The sequence below is a fragment of the Rhinoderma darwinii genome, chromosome 12, assembly GCF_050947455.1.
Source record: "Rhinoderma darwinii isolate aRhiDar2 chromosome 12, aRhiDar2.hap1, whole genome shotgun sequence".
Lineage (NCBI taxonomy): Eukaryota > Metazoa > Chordata > Amphibia > Anura > Rhinodermatidae > Rhinoderma > Rhinoderma darwinii.
In genome coordinates this window covers 57104120-57117368 of record NC_134698.1, presented here as the reverse complement: position 1 = coordinate 57117368, position 13249 = coordinate 57104120, and the positions used below count along the sequence as shown (strand labels likewise).

General features: G+C 41.7%; 1 pseudogene; it reads left to right on the top strand.

The window, feature by feature from the left end:
- The first annotated feature begins 3441 nt into the window (after positions 1-3441).
- LOC142664437 (carbohydrate sulfotransferase 9-like) lies at positions 3442-12978 on the top strand (annotated as a pseudogene).
- The last annotated feature ends 271 nt before the right edge of the window (positions 12979-13249 follow it).

The following is a 13249-nucleotide window of genomic DNA, read 5'->3' as shown; positions in this document are numbered from 1 at the left end:
GGCCACCATGTCGCATATGCGAAACTCCTGAGGTACGAGAGTACAGTGGAACAGAAGAAATATGGATGACCCTAATAGCTGTCGGGCAACAAACAACTAATGCAAAGAACACATGTGCCTCATAGGGCACAGTACCCAGCTTTCCCAGCTATCACAACGTAATTAATTAATAATTAACTTTTATTGGATATAACTAAAAAAGTAACATAGTGGGACATACAACATGTAAATTAAAAATAGCCAGAGTCGACCAACAATGAGGTAAGTATAGAGACGTGAGCGTATTAGGATGTATAGAGTGCGCTTGAGCACTAGTGTGGCATAACCAGCGGCAGTCGTACGTTATTCCGCTAAGACTATCAGTATAATAGCAGATTGTTCTGTTTGGGGTTTTGCTGGTATTTCAGTTTATAATGTGGGGGCATATGTAATCAGGCTATAATAAGAGGGTATAATAATGGGGTAAATAAATAATAATTCATAGATATGTGGCCAGTGTCGCTCTGATAAATGGTGCCCAATCTTATTTGCTTTTGGAACACTGCATATTTTTCGTTGCCATATTCGGAGAGCCAGAACTTTTTTATTTTTCACCACCGGAGCTGTGTGAGGGCTTACTTGTTGCTGGACCATCTGTAGTTTTCATTGATACCATTTTGGGGTACACACAATTTTTTTATCACTTCTTATTCCATTCTTTTGACAAGCAAGGTGACCAAAAACCAGCAATTCTGACAATGTCTTTTTTTTACAGTGTTCACCGTGCGCTATAAATGACATTTTACTTTATTCTGTGGGTCGATATAATTACAGCGATACCATATGTATATTGTTTTTTTATGTTTTACAGCGTTTGCGCAAAAAAAAAATCCCTTTTTTGAAAAATAATATATTTTTTGTGTCGCCATATTCTGTGAGCCATAACTTTTTTATTTTTGTGTTGACAAGGCTGTGTAAGGACTTGTTTTTTGCGGGACGGTATGTCGTTTTTATTAGTACTATTTTGGGTTACGTGCGACTTTTTGATCACTTTTTATTCTATACTTTAGAAAGGATGGTGAGCAAAAAAAATTTCTTTACGGTGTTCACCGCGTGGGAAAAATAACATTATAGTTTGGGTTACGAACGCGGTGATACCAAATATGTGTACTTTTTTAACGGTTTCATTTTTTTTCCTATAACAAAAGACTTATTATAGGAAAAACTGCAGTTTTTTTTGTCCCACTGGGGGACTTGAAGACCTGAACCTCTCATCTTTATTCTAATGCATTGCACTACCCACGTAATGCAATGCATTAGAGCTGTCAGCTATTCACTGACAGCAAGCCTATTAGGCTCCACCTCCGAATGGGGCCTAATAGGCTTCCGTACGTGGGAGACCAGGAAGCCACTGTTGGCCTCCGGTTCCCATAGTAACGATCGGTATCCGTGCGACCACATCGCAGCGATGCCGGTCTCCTGGAAACAACTAAGATGCCTCAATCGCTTTTGATCGCGGCATCTAAGGTGTTAATGGCAGGGAGCGCAGCTAGCTCTGTTCCCTGCCACTATAGCAGGATGTCAGCTGTAAGATACAGCTCACATCCTTCAGGCTGATGGAGCAGGCTCAGCTTCTGACAGGCCACCTTACTTGGCAGACAGGGGGCCATTGTTAGGCCTCCTGTTGCCAACAGCCGATCGGCTAGCGTGGCTACCCGGCTATATTAGCTAGATAACCATGCTGCAATACTGTGATTGGTCAGTCACTACTGACTGACTAATCACAGCGATCGCTGGCGGCACTGCGCTTGTTCCCTCGACGAGTCACAGTGACGATCGGCTGTCTGTGACAGCTGATGTCACTGTTCTGTCACCATGTGTTTTGACATGGTGACAGAAAAGCACCATGACGTAAATGTTTTTCATGGTGATGGGCTATGTTCACATCCTGTTTTTTGGCATACGAATAGCTCCCGACATAAACTGGATGTTAAACATAAGCTGGGACAGAAGCCCAAACAGTGGCAATGGTCGCTTATAAGCTATAATGGCGTTGGTTTAACAGATACATCATGAACTCTCATGACCCTTTTCATGACTTATCCATTAAATGGATACCATTATAGCCTATTGATGATGACTGTAAGCCCTCTTTTAATACTTTCCCTTCCAAGGATCTCATACGTCCTCATACGTCCTGGCAGGAAGGCACTTCAGTAGCCAAGAATGAATATGATATGTTCCTGCTACTAAAGGATCTATAAGGCCTTGTTTTAAGGTTATCAATTTATTCATAAATTTCAAAGAGGAATAACAGAGGACTGACACAATCAGTGTTATAAGAAACGATGCTCCAGAATTATTATTTCATGGGGAATACAAGTATTAACTAATGCAGATAGGTCAGGAGAGGTGACAGATCCTCTTAGGGTATGTTCACACGCAGAGTCAAAAACGTCTCAAAATACGGAGCTGTTTTCAAGGGAAAACAGCCACTGATTTTCAGACATTTTTTGATCAACGCGCGTATTTCACGACATTTTAAGCTGCGTTTTCGCAGCGTTTTTTTACGGCCGTTTTTGGAGTGGTTTTCAATAGAGTCTATTAGAAAACGGCTCCAAAAACGTCCCAAGAAGTGTCCTGAACTTCTTTTGACGAGCCGTCATTTTACGCGCCGTATTTTGACAGCGACTCGTAAAATGACAGCTCGTCTGCACAGAACATTGTAAGACCCATTGCAAGCAATGGGCAGATGTTTGCCGACGTATTGGAGCCGTCTTTTCAGGCGTAATTCGAGGCGTAAAACGCCTCCATTACGTCTGAAAAGAGGTCGTGTGCACATACCCTTTAGGGCGGATTTACAGCTCCGTGTGTCATCACCATATGATGCGCGGCTGCGTGATTTTTGCGCAGCCGCCATCATTATGACACTGTTTGTATGTTTGTAAACAGAAAAGCACGTGGTGCTTTTCTGTTTTCAATCATACTTCTTACTGCTGTTGCGCGAATTTTCACGCACCGATTGACTTCAATGGGTACGTGATGCGCGAATTTTCACGCACCCATTGACTTTAATGGGTGCGTGATGCACGAACAGCGTAGAAATATAGGACATGTCGTGCGTTTCACGCAGCGGACACACGCTGCGTGAAAATCACAGACTGTCTGCACAGCCCCATAGACTAACATAGGTCCGTGCGACGCGCGGACGTATTACATGTTCGTATAAAACCGCCCTAAGGCTGAGATTTGAATTTAACCTGTGTTTGACAAAAGAGCTCTATGGACAGGTTTAGCATGAACGTCGGGAGCTTTCCCAATGTACATGCAAAATGTAAACAAAACACGTTATGTAAACTGGTCATAACATGAAAATTTTTTACTTACTACTCATTTCATTCTTGTTTCTTTCTTTAGCATTTAGGACCACCATTATATTGGATTATTGTGCATCAGACCAAAATGAGAAAAGTGCACCAAAAAGTAATTCTTCTTGTGATCTCTTTTGCCCTCTGTGTTTTTTTCTTACAAAATAAATGGAGACAACATCACTTTTTGATTGGTAAGTGTTTCTAGTGATAAAAATAGTAAAGAGATTTAAACCAATATGTAAGAGATTTAAACCAATATGTAAGGGCGTACATACTATAGAGGCAGACCATGCGGCTGCTATGGGGCCCTTTGAGCGAGGGAGGCCATTTCCTTTGCTATTAGGTCGTGTGAACTTATGCAGGAATCTCTTCTCCAGAAGAACTGCACTGTTAGCAAACAAAAAGGGGTTGGGAAATTGGCCCAAAGTTCATAAAAACGAGGGGAAGGGGAAAGCAAACATCAGGCCTTTCAGTCCTAGTTGGCAAAACCTTGTACCTTAATGGAGGGGTCCTGTTTGATCTTTGCTCGATTCCCATACCTTCTGTGTACACCAATGAATATGTAATTTGTGATGAAATTTCACACTATAACTGGTGAACTGTTTACAACTTACCACTAGGACAGTGGTCACCAACTTGTGGCTCTCCAGCTGTTTCAAAACGACAACTCCTAGCAGCCTGTTGCTGACAGAGAATGTTGGAGTTCTTAGTTTTGCAACAGCTGGAGAGCCAAAGGTTGGGGACTGCAGCAAATGATAGTCTGAAGCCTTTCAGTGCAGTAATGTCAATAGGATAAAACAGTATTCTGTGAGCACATTGATATTCTGTTATCATGGTAAGAGATAAAAGAACTACTACAGCAGTTATGTGCTCCTAGCCAATATCAGTGTGATTACAGCTTAAATATTTTCAGGACTGTATTTAGCTATTCATACCCTGGCACATTACAGATTTTCAGGTTGATCCAAACATCCACTTTAAAAGGAGTTGTCTTCTTTGAACAATCTGTTTGTTAGAAGGGTCCTTTAACCATAAGTTGATCACAGGATGATCCACTGCTGAGAGAACCACTGATCAGCTGTAACCTGTGGGGCCCCAAGAAAATGTTTAATTTCCCTGCAGCATACCCTCCGAAGAAATTAAAGGGGTTGTCCACTACCGGACAACCAATGACCTATCCACCAGATAGGTCATCAGTATATGATTTGTGGCGGTCCGACACCCAGACCCCGCACCATTCAGCTGTGCCGGTTGCCTGCAAGCACCGGATGTCATTGCACAGTATGCAATGTACAGAGACGGAAGAAATTGGCTCCGTACATTGCATAGCGGCCGTGCTGCGGAAGTGCAGCTCTGCTCCTATTCACTTGAATAGGAGCAGAGCTGCAGTACTGCAGGTCGGCCACTATTCCGTGACCGGAGCCATCTGCTTCCTGCATAGACATCCGATGCCCGGAGGCAGCCGGAGCCGCTGATCGGTGCGGGGTCTGGGTGTCGGACCCCACAGATCATGTACTGATGACCTATCCAGTGGATAGGTCGTCAGTTGTCTGGTAGTGGACAACCCCTTTAACTGGTTTCCGACCGATGGCTGTATTTTTACGGCCAGCGGTCAGGGTCCTTAAAACCCGAGCCATAGACTTTTTACGGCTCGGGTTTTAACTTGCTGCCCGCGCGATCGGGCAGTTGAATGTCGGGTCTCCGGCTGTCAGTGACTGTCGGGGACCCTGAGGAGAAGATAGGAGCAGCTTTCGTTGCTTCTGTCTTCTCCGATCTCTTTATACACAGTGCTCAATGAACGCTGTGTATAGGAATAGAGACAGCAGCAGCGGCGCTGTCTCTATTCCTCCCGGTGTTCATGTGACTTGTCACATGATCGCCGGGTGTCGTTAGTGGCAGACTGCTGCTGGGTCTTACTAGACCCAGCACAGCCCAGTTAGTGACAATCGTCACTATAAGAGGGCTGATTTCCCCTGTAACTGGGGCTGCTGTGCAGCCCCAGTTACAGTGGAAAAATTTGGTGTAAAAGAAAGAAAAAAAGTTCCCCAAAGGTCTTCTTTTTACCTTTGAGGGACAGACCATAGTAATAAAAAAATAGTAAAGTCAAGTGCAAAAAAAAATAAAATAATAAATACACATAAAATACCCACCCCAAAAAAAAACTTTCCCGCCGCCAATCATTGTTGTAACGCTAGCGCTGACCCAATTACCCTAATATAGACATGTAATATATTAAAATTTACGGTAAACAATGACGATTACAAATAAAAGGTCTATTTTAGGGTAAAAGTATGTTATTACCCAAAAAAAATTGCTGAAACGTAAAAAAGTTTTTTTTTTACTATTATTTTCAAACTTTATGAATAAAAATTCTAAAATAATAAAAAAAGGTGTGTATAAAAACAATAAAAAAAGAAACCTGCATTGTCTACGGAAAAAAACGTCGCAAAAATCACATCATTAGCGCAACAAATAAAAAAGTTATAGCCATTTAACTAACACGTGCTAAAAATGGCTAAACAGTGTCTGGTCCTGAAGGCGCAAAATAGCCCGGCCTGAACTGGTTAAGCATTAAACAGTTTCTGTTAAATTCCATGGCCTTTCTGTGTTTTACTAACTAGATCTTCCAAAGTGAGAACCCCCTTTGTAGTTACTCCATACTCTAGCCAACAGATGAGTTTGAAAATGGGTTTTCTAAACCAGACAACTCATTTAATAGTGATTACCAAGTAAAAATGTCAAACAAAAGTATCTCAATGCAAATAAAAAAATCAACATTCGTGATGCAGCCAGGTCTCCTTTAGTCAATACTATATTTAAAAGAAAATGTGCCTTGTAACTATCCTGTGTTCCCAAAGTGAGTGCACAAAGCACAATACACTTTTGAAGTTTTGAATAAAATTTATGACCAGCTTTTTAAAGAGGTTTTTTGGCACTAGAGGTTCTTTACACAATGCTATACATTTGCCTGTTAAATAATATACTTTGATATTGATGGGAAAAAAAACTAACTTTCTTTTATTTACTAACGCCCACCAGATCGCTCAGGAATTTGTGTCTATTAGAAGCGGATTAACGATCGAATGTTTCTAGATTTCAAAGCCATGGCACTAATATGGTTTGACTTGTTTAACCAGTCTAAATCTAGAATCATATTCAGTAAAAGAATAAACAATTCTTTTTAAATCTTTTCCTAGATCTACAGTACATTTATGTGAAAGATGTAGGCCGAAGCCTGACCATATATTAAATAAAATTTAGAGTATGTTCTCATGTCTACATCTTTTATCTTGGTTTTTATAGAAAAGAAGGATGAGAAACTAGTTGTTAACATATCCCTTTAATTTTAATGGACTTCAAAATGCCCTTTTTGTGTCTAATTTGCTAGGCTAGTCTTCATTCAGTCTTTTTGGTCAGCCTAGAAATCGCAGCATCCCTTCCCCCATGTGGCTGATTGCTAACGGATCCCCTTATTTTCCATCTATCTTTTTTCTTAGTCAGGGAAATGGTGAAGGGCGGCATTGTGTAAAAAAAGGATAAGAAACTTATTACATAGTGGAATACAATTAATACTGATAGATAGAAAAATGGATGAGAAACAAATACAAAAACTGGTAAAAAAAAAGTTTTTTTTCCCCTTCCTGCTAATTCTGTTTGTGAACAAAAACGCTGATGTCTAAGAAACGCCTGGATACATACCCTTACTCCAAAACCCCCTCCATAGACTAAATTTGGTAGAATCTGCCAACAGATATTCAATGTCTGTAGCCACATTAAGGGCATGCTCACACAGAGCGGATACGCTGCTGCTACTATAATGTGCTTCAGATTTTCTGCAATGAAATCTGCAGAATCCAGATCTAAACCCGCTCTGTGTGAACATACCCCGAACTCTTCTGTAGTAACTGCATACACAGAGCGTAATTAGTATTAAATAGGTTTGTGGGGATTTTTTTATTTATTTATTTTCTTCTGCATGTATGTTAGTTCAGGTTGCTTGGCAACCTCTTGACTTAGCCCCCCTGCCCACTGCCGTAGTCATAATGCCGGTTTGTGATTACGGTAAAGGCCGGCGACAGTCACCCGCATTTACGGGCCATGCTCTTATTGTAAAATATTGGAGCACGGTCTCTAAAATAAAAAATTAGGACATGTCCTATTTTTTGCGGAGCATTTCTACGGCCCGGACACCTTTCCGTAAATATAAGGGAAGGTGTACGTGGGCAATAGAAATGAATGGGTCCGTACTTTGAAATTACGCCCGTGTGCATGGGGCCTTAGTGTCTGTATGATCATTACTTGGTTTTCACAGGAAGTTCTGTCTGCGATACAATACATTGCAGGTCTATGCTATACAAACTTAAATTTGGTTCCCCAAGAAACAGGAAGCTTGAGGTGAATACACATAAATCTGTTCCGTTTTTGGCCATCTGCACATGTAAAATCTGCAGAGGATTATAGCACCAGCCATTTGGATGAGATTTAAACAAATCTCATCCACATACTGCGCCACATTTTCCACATGGTTGTCAGAGCATGCTGCGGATTTTCACCTTTTATAATCTAGAATGGTTGAAATCCACTGTGAATCCACAAAATCCGCACAAGAATTTGCACGTACTAAATTTTTCCACTGCAGAATATCTGCAACAATTTCGCTATGTGGGCACCCTTGGGTTTTAAACATGCAATACAAGGGGGGATGCGTTGGAACAAGAAACATATTATGTGCTGTCTGTGTAGGGATTCGGGAGCTTGGGTGGTTCTGTTTATATGATCTGTTTATATGCTGCAACCCTTAGGATCCTTGGCTACAATGGGATACTGGTAAATCACAGGACAAACCAGATGAGGTTTTTACATTATTAGGCTAAGTTCACATGGGGCGAATACCTGGCGACCGCAGGGAATTCCAGCCGAAAAATCGCACCAAATTGTGGTGCCGTTTTTCAGCTGGAATGTTCGCTGTGGAAAACTGCATGTTTTAAAAAAAACAAACAAACACATTCTTACCCTCTGACGTCCTGTAGCCTGGCCTCCTGGGATGACATTTAATCCCATGTGACCGCTGCAGCCAGGGCCGGCCTTAGGGCAGATGGCGCCCTGTGCAAAATTTTCTTTCGGCGCCCCACTCCATCATAAAAACAAAAGCCCCATAAAAGAGTATAATGCCACCACCCAATCGGTCGCCGGGCTGGTTTTAGAGTGTGGCCCTGGGCAAAGATAAAAGTGGGGCTCCAAATGCTGAATTACTTTATCAATAATGCAGTCTATTCAGAAGGCGGTGTGCAGAGAACTACATCACTAATTTCTACTGCGTCTAGGAGTGTTGCAAGCCCCAAAGCATATGTCCCCACTCTCACACAAAAAATAATATATATATATATATATATATATATATCTACCTATATATATACTGTTACTGAATAATACCACTACATCATAACCACATAGTGACTGAATAATACCCCTATACTGTTACTAAATACCCCCCTAGCGTTACTGAATAATACCCCTATACTATTACTGAATAATACCACCACATCGTGCCTGAATAATACCCCCATATGTTACTGAATAATACCGTCACACCATAACCACATAGTGACTGAAAATACCCCCATACTGTTACTGAATAATACCAGTTATACACAGGAGCTCTGCAGACCATATAATATTAATACCATATAGCTGTAGATGTCAGTTATACACAGGAGCTCTGCAGACGATATAAGTGATTACAGCGCATTTATATCTAGTGACTCACAGGTGATGTTTTCTCTGATTAGAGTCATTCAGTTTCACTTTTTTTCTCTCTCCGACTAAGACCACTCTGATTACTTATTCCAGCCATGACTCATCGCTGCAGAATTTGACACACAGACATGTTGGTTTCTCGCTTTCCCAGCTTTCTCCGCACCTACTGTATACCCCATCCTCTAAACAAACTCGTAATCACAGTGCCCCAGATGGTAATAATGATCCCTCAGTGTTCAACACAATAAAAGTGCCCCATCAGTAACCGTGCCCCCACACTGTAATAATGCCCTATTTGTGCCCAATCGATAGTACCACTGCATCCCCTGTAGATTGCGCCACACAAACACAGCCCCTGTAGATAGCGCCACACACAGCCCCGCTCTTGTAGACCGTACCACACAGCACCCCCATTTGTAGAAAATGGCATATCCCCCTTGTAGATAGTGCCACATCCCCCCTTGTAGATAGTGCCATACAGCCCCCTTAGATAGTGCCAAACAGCCCTCCCCCTGTAGTGCCAAACAGCCCTCACCCTGTAGTGTCAAACAGCCCTCCCACTGTAGTGCCAAACAGCCGTCCCCTGTATAGTGCCACACAGCCCACCCCCTGTATAGTGCCACACAGCCCACCCCCTGTATAATGCCAAACACATCCATTGTAGATATTGCCAGACAGCCCTCCTCCCGTTTTAGATGCACAGCCCACCTTGTAGATAGTGCCACACAGCAATCCCCCCTGTTTTAGATACACAGCCCCCTCCCCCCCAAAATAAGTATTTACCCAGCTCCGTTCCCGAGCTCCGCTCCACGGCCTCCAGACAGGACACATGCGCAGATATCAGAGATTACACAAATACAATTGACATGTTGTGGATTAAAAAACCAGACCACAGGTAACTTTATGAGCGGATTTTCTGCTAAAAATCTCATCCACTCTGCTGCTACCGTATTATGCTGTGGATTTTCCGAAACAAAAGCAGTTGCGGAAAATCTGCAGTATTTACGCTACGTGTGAGCTTACCCTTAACATTAGTTTAAGTCGTTATTAAGGGAAGGCTCTACCTATGCAAGGAATTTTTTTATTGTTTCAAAGCACCTATAAAAAAAAATGAAACAATTTTGCAAATAGTCTTAATAAAAACTCCTCTATCATTTTGTATCTATAGCTCCTATGCAGATCTATATTTTCCCATGGTAACAGACTACAAACTCTGTGTAGTCTGATCCTGCAGTTATATTGCCATCCATCTGCCCCCTACTACTTGCTAACCTACTATATAAGGGTAAGGCTGGGTTCACACGACCTATTTTCAGGCGTAAACGAGGCGTATTATGCCTCGTTTTACGCCTGAAAATAGGGCTACAATACGTCGGCAAACATCTGCCCATTCATTTGAATGGGTTTGCCGACGTACTGTGCAGACAACCTGTAATTTACGCGTCGTCGTTTGACAGCTGTCAAACGACGACGCGTAAATGGACTGCCTCGGCAAAGAAGTGCAGGGCATTTCTTTGCCACGTAATTTGAGCTGTTCTTCATTGAACTCAATGAAGCACAGCTCAAGATTTACGAGCGTCTCAGACGCCTCGTAAATTACGAGGAGGAGCATTTACGTGTGAAACGAGGCAGCTGTAAACAGTCTGTCTTTTCACACGTAAATGCCTCTCATCGTGTGAACATACCATCAGGCTGGGTTCACACAACCTATTTTCAGACGTAAACGAGGCGTATTATGCCTCGTTTTACGTCTGAAAATAGGGCTACAATACGTCGGCAGACATCTGCCCATTCATTTGAATGGGTTTGCCGACGTACTGTGCAGACAACCTGTCATTTACGCGTCGTCGTTTGACAGCTATCAAACGACGACGCGTAATAATACAGCCTCGTCAAAAGAAGTGCAGGACACTTCTTTCAGACGTAATTTGAGCCGTTCTTCATTGAACTCAATGAAGAGCAGCTCAAAATTTACGGCTGCCAGAGAAGCCTCGCAAAATGCGAGGAGGAGCAATTTCGACTGAAACGAGGCAGCTGTTTTCTCCTGAAAACAGTCTATCTTTTCAGACGTAAATGCCTGCTATCGTGTGCACATACCCTAAGTAAAATTTAAGGGACAGATGGATGGCAATTTGATTGCAGAATCAGATAACACAGTCTGTTACCATTAAGACATATAGATATGCATAGGAGCTATAGACACAAGGTGATGAGAAGGGAGGTACTGCTGGAAGAAAAAAAGGGACTTTGCCATGACTGTTAGGAGAAGATCGAGCCCTGCTGTGACTATAGGGAGTAGGCAGGGAGGCAATCTTGTCAATGCTGGTGGAAAGCTGGAAGGGATGGCACTACTCTGACTACTGTGGGAAGTTTTAGGAATTGCTGCTGTGACTTCTGGAGCATGTAATACAGACTTGCTGGTGTATGGTGATGGGAGAGAGGGTCTATGCTCACACTACAGCTATGATGTTGCTAGGCTATGACTTTTGTGGGGAGGGTGGTTTAAAGTCTCGAGTGATGTACAAGTCTGGCCACACACATCCTAGTTGTAGTTTATTTTCTCATTCAGATTGAGTCCTACAGGTAAGAGAGATATAAAGATTTTGTTTTTGCTCCTCTCCTTTGATTTTTTTTCTTAGCTGTTTTACGTGGAAAGCCACTGTTATAGAGCGGAGAGGTGTTTTGTTACTTATGCTCTGTTCACACTTGCATCATACTGTATCTTTCGTTTAGAACTGAAATCATGAAGCTGTGTCAGATCCCTTGTACTATGGGTCCAAATGGTGACCAACTTACCCTATTGACTTATAACGGGGTCCATCAAGGTTTCTGTCATTTTGACTGCAAGCTGCGGTATATCACTGTATGCTGCTGTATTCTTTTAGTCAAAATAGTTGAGACCCTTGGCAAAGAGGTGAATATGTTAACAGAGCCTTATATGTTACTTTGAATTTTAAAGAGTATGTTATTTATAGTTATAATATGTATTTCTGTTGCAGTTAGACCGCGATATTCATATATGGAGTCTCAGGAACACAGGAAGACTATTGTAAGATCTGTCTGCGAGAGGAACAATCTCACCAACTCACCCTTTGTGCTGAACGTTAAAGTAGCTGCTCAATTATATGTGGAACACAGCCATAAATTTATATATTGTGAGGTACCCAAGGTGGGCTGCTCTAACTGGAAGAGAATAATTCTATTATTGAATGAATCTCTGGACCTTACTGCAGATGAGCTCAAACATTACAAGGTACATTCCTCAAAACAACTCATAAAGTTAAGCTCATATCCTCCAACTCTTCAGAAAGAGCTTCTCGCAAATTATACTAAAGTCATGTTTACTCGAGATCCCCTAGAGAGAGTTGTTTCTGCCTACAGAGACAAGTTTCTTCATGTTGATGATGTTTACTACAGTAAAACCATTGCAAATCAGATCAGAAATGCACTTAACATCGTTTCCAAGACGGACATTACATTTGAACAATTTGCCAGCTTTATCATTAATAAAGAAAATCCATTCTATAGGGACACTCACTGGAAGCCTATGTATCAACTCTGTGATCCATGCAAAATACAATATGATATTATCGGAAAATTTGAAACTCTAGCAGAGGATGCAGATTTTGTTTTGAGGACCATAGACGCTCCCCAAAATTTAAAATACCCCACAATGAAACATCATTCTAATGAATCCCGTACAAATGATGACATTAGCATACGTTACCTGGAAATGCTTCCTCCTATTCTTTTTAGAAAATTTATGAATGTCTACAATCTTGACTTCTCCATGTTTGAATACAGTTATTATAATAGTACTATTGCTAAACTCCCTAAAACAACTTAAATCTTTCAACGGCATCTATCTTAGAAATTAACGTGAGCTCAATTGTTCTGCATCAACTTAAAGACTACCCCATGATAAGAGGAAACTGAGATAATCTAAAAAGTATTATACCTTATTCTAGTTCTACACACTAAGAGTCATTTTACACCGGCCAAGCTTGCCCGGTGCAACGAGCGCCGATCAATAAGATCGCCCGTTGATCGGTGGTTGTTTGCTCTTTTACAAGGAGCTAGTATGGGGAGGAGCGATCATTATTTCAGGAGATGTGCTGCCAACAACGATAATATTTTACACA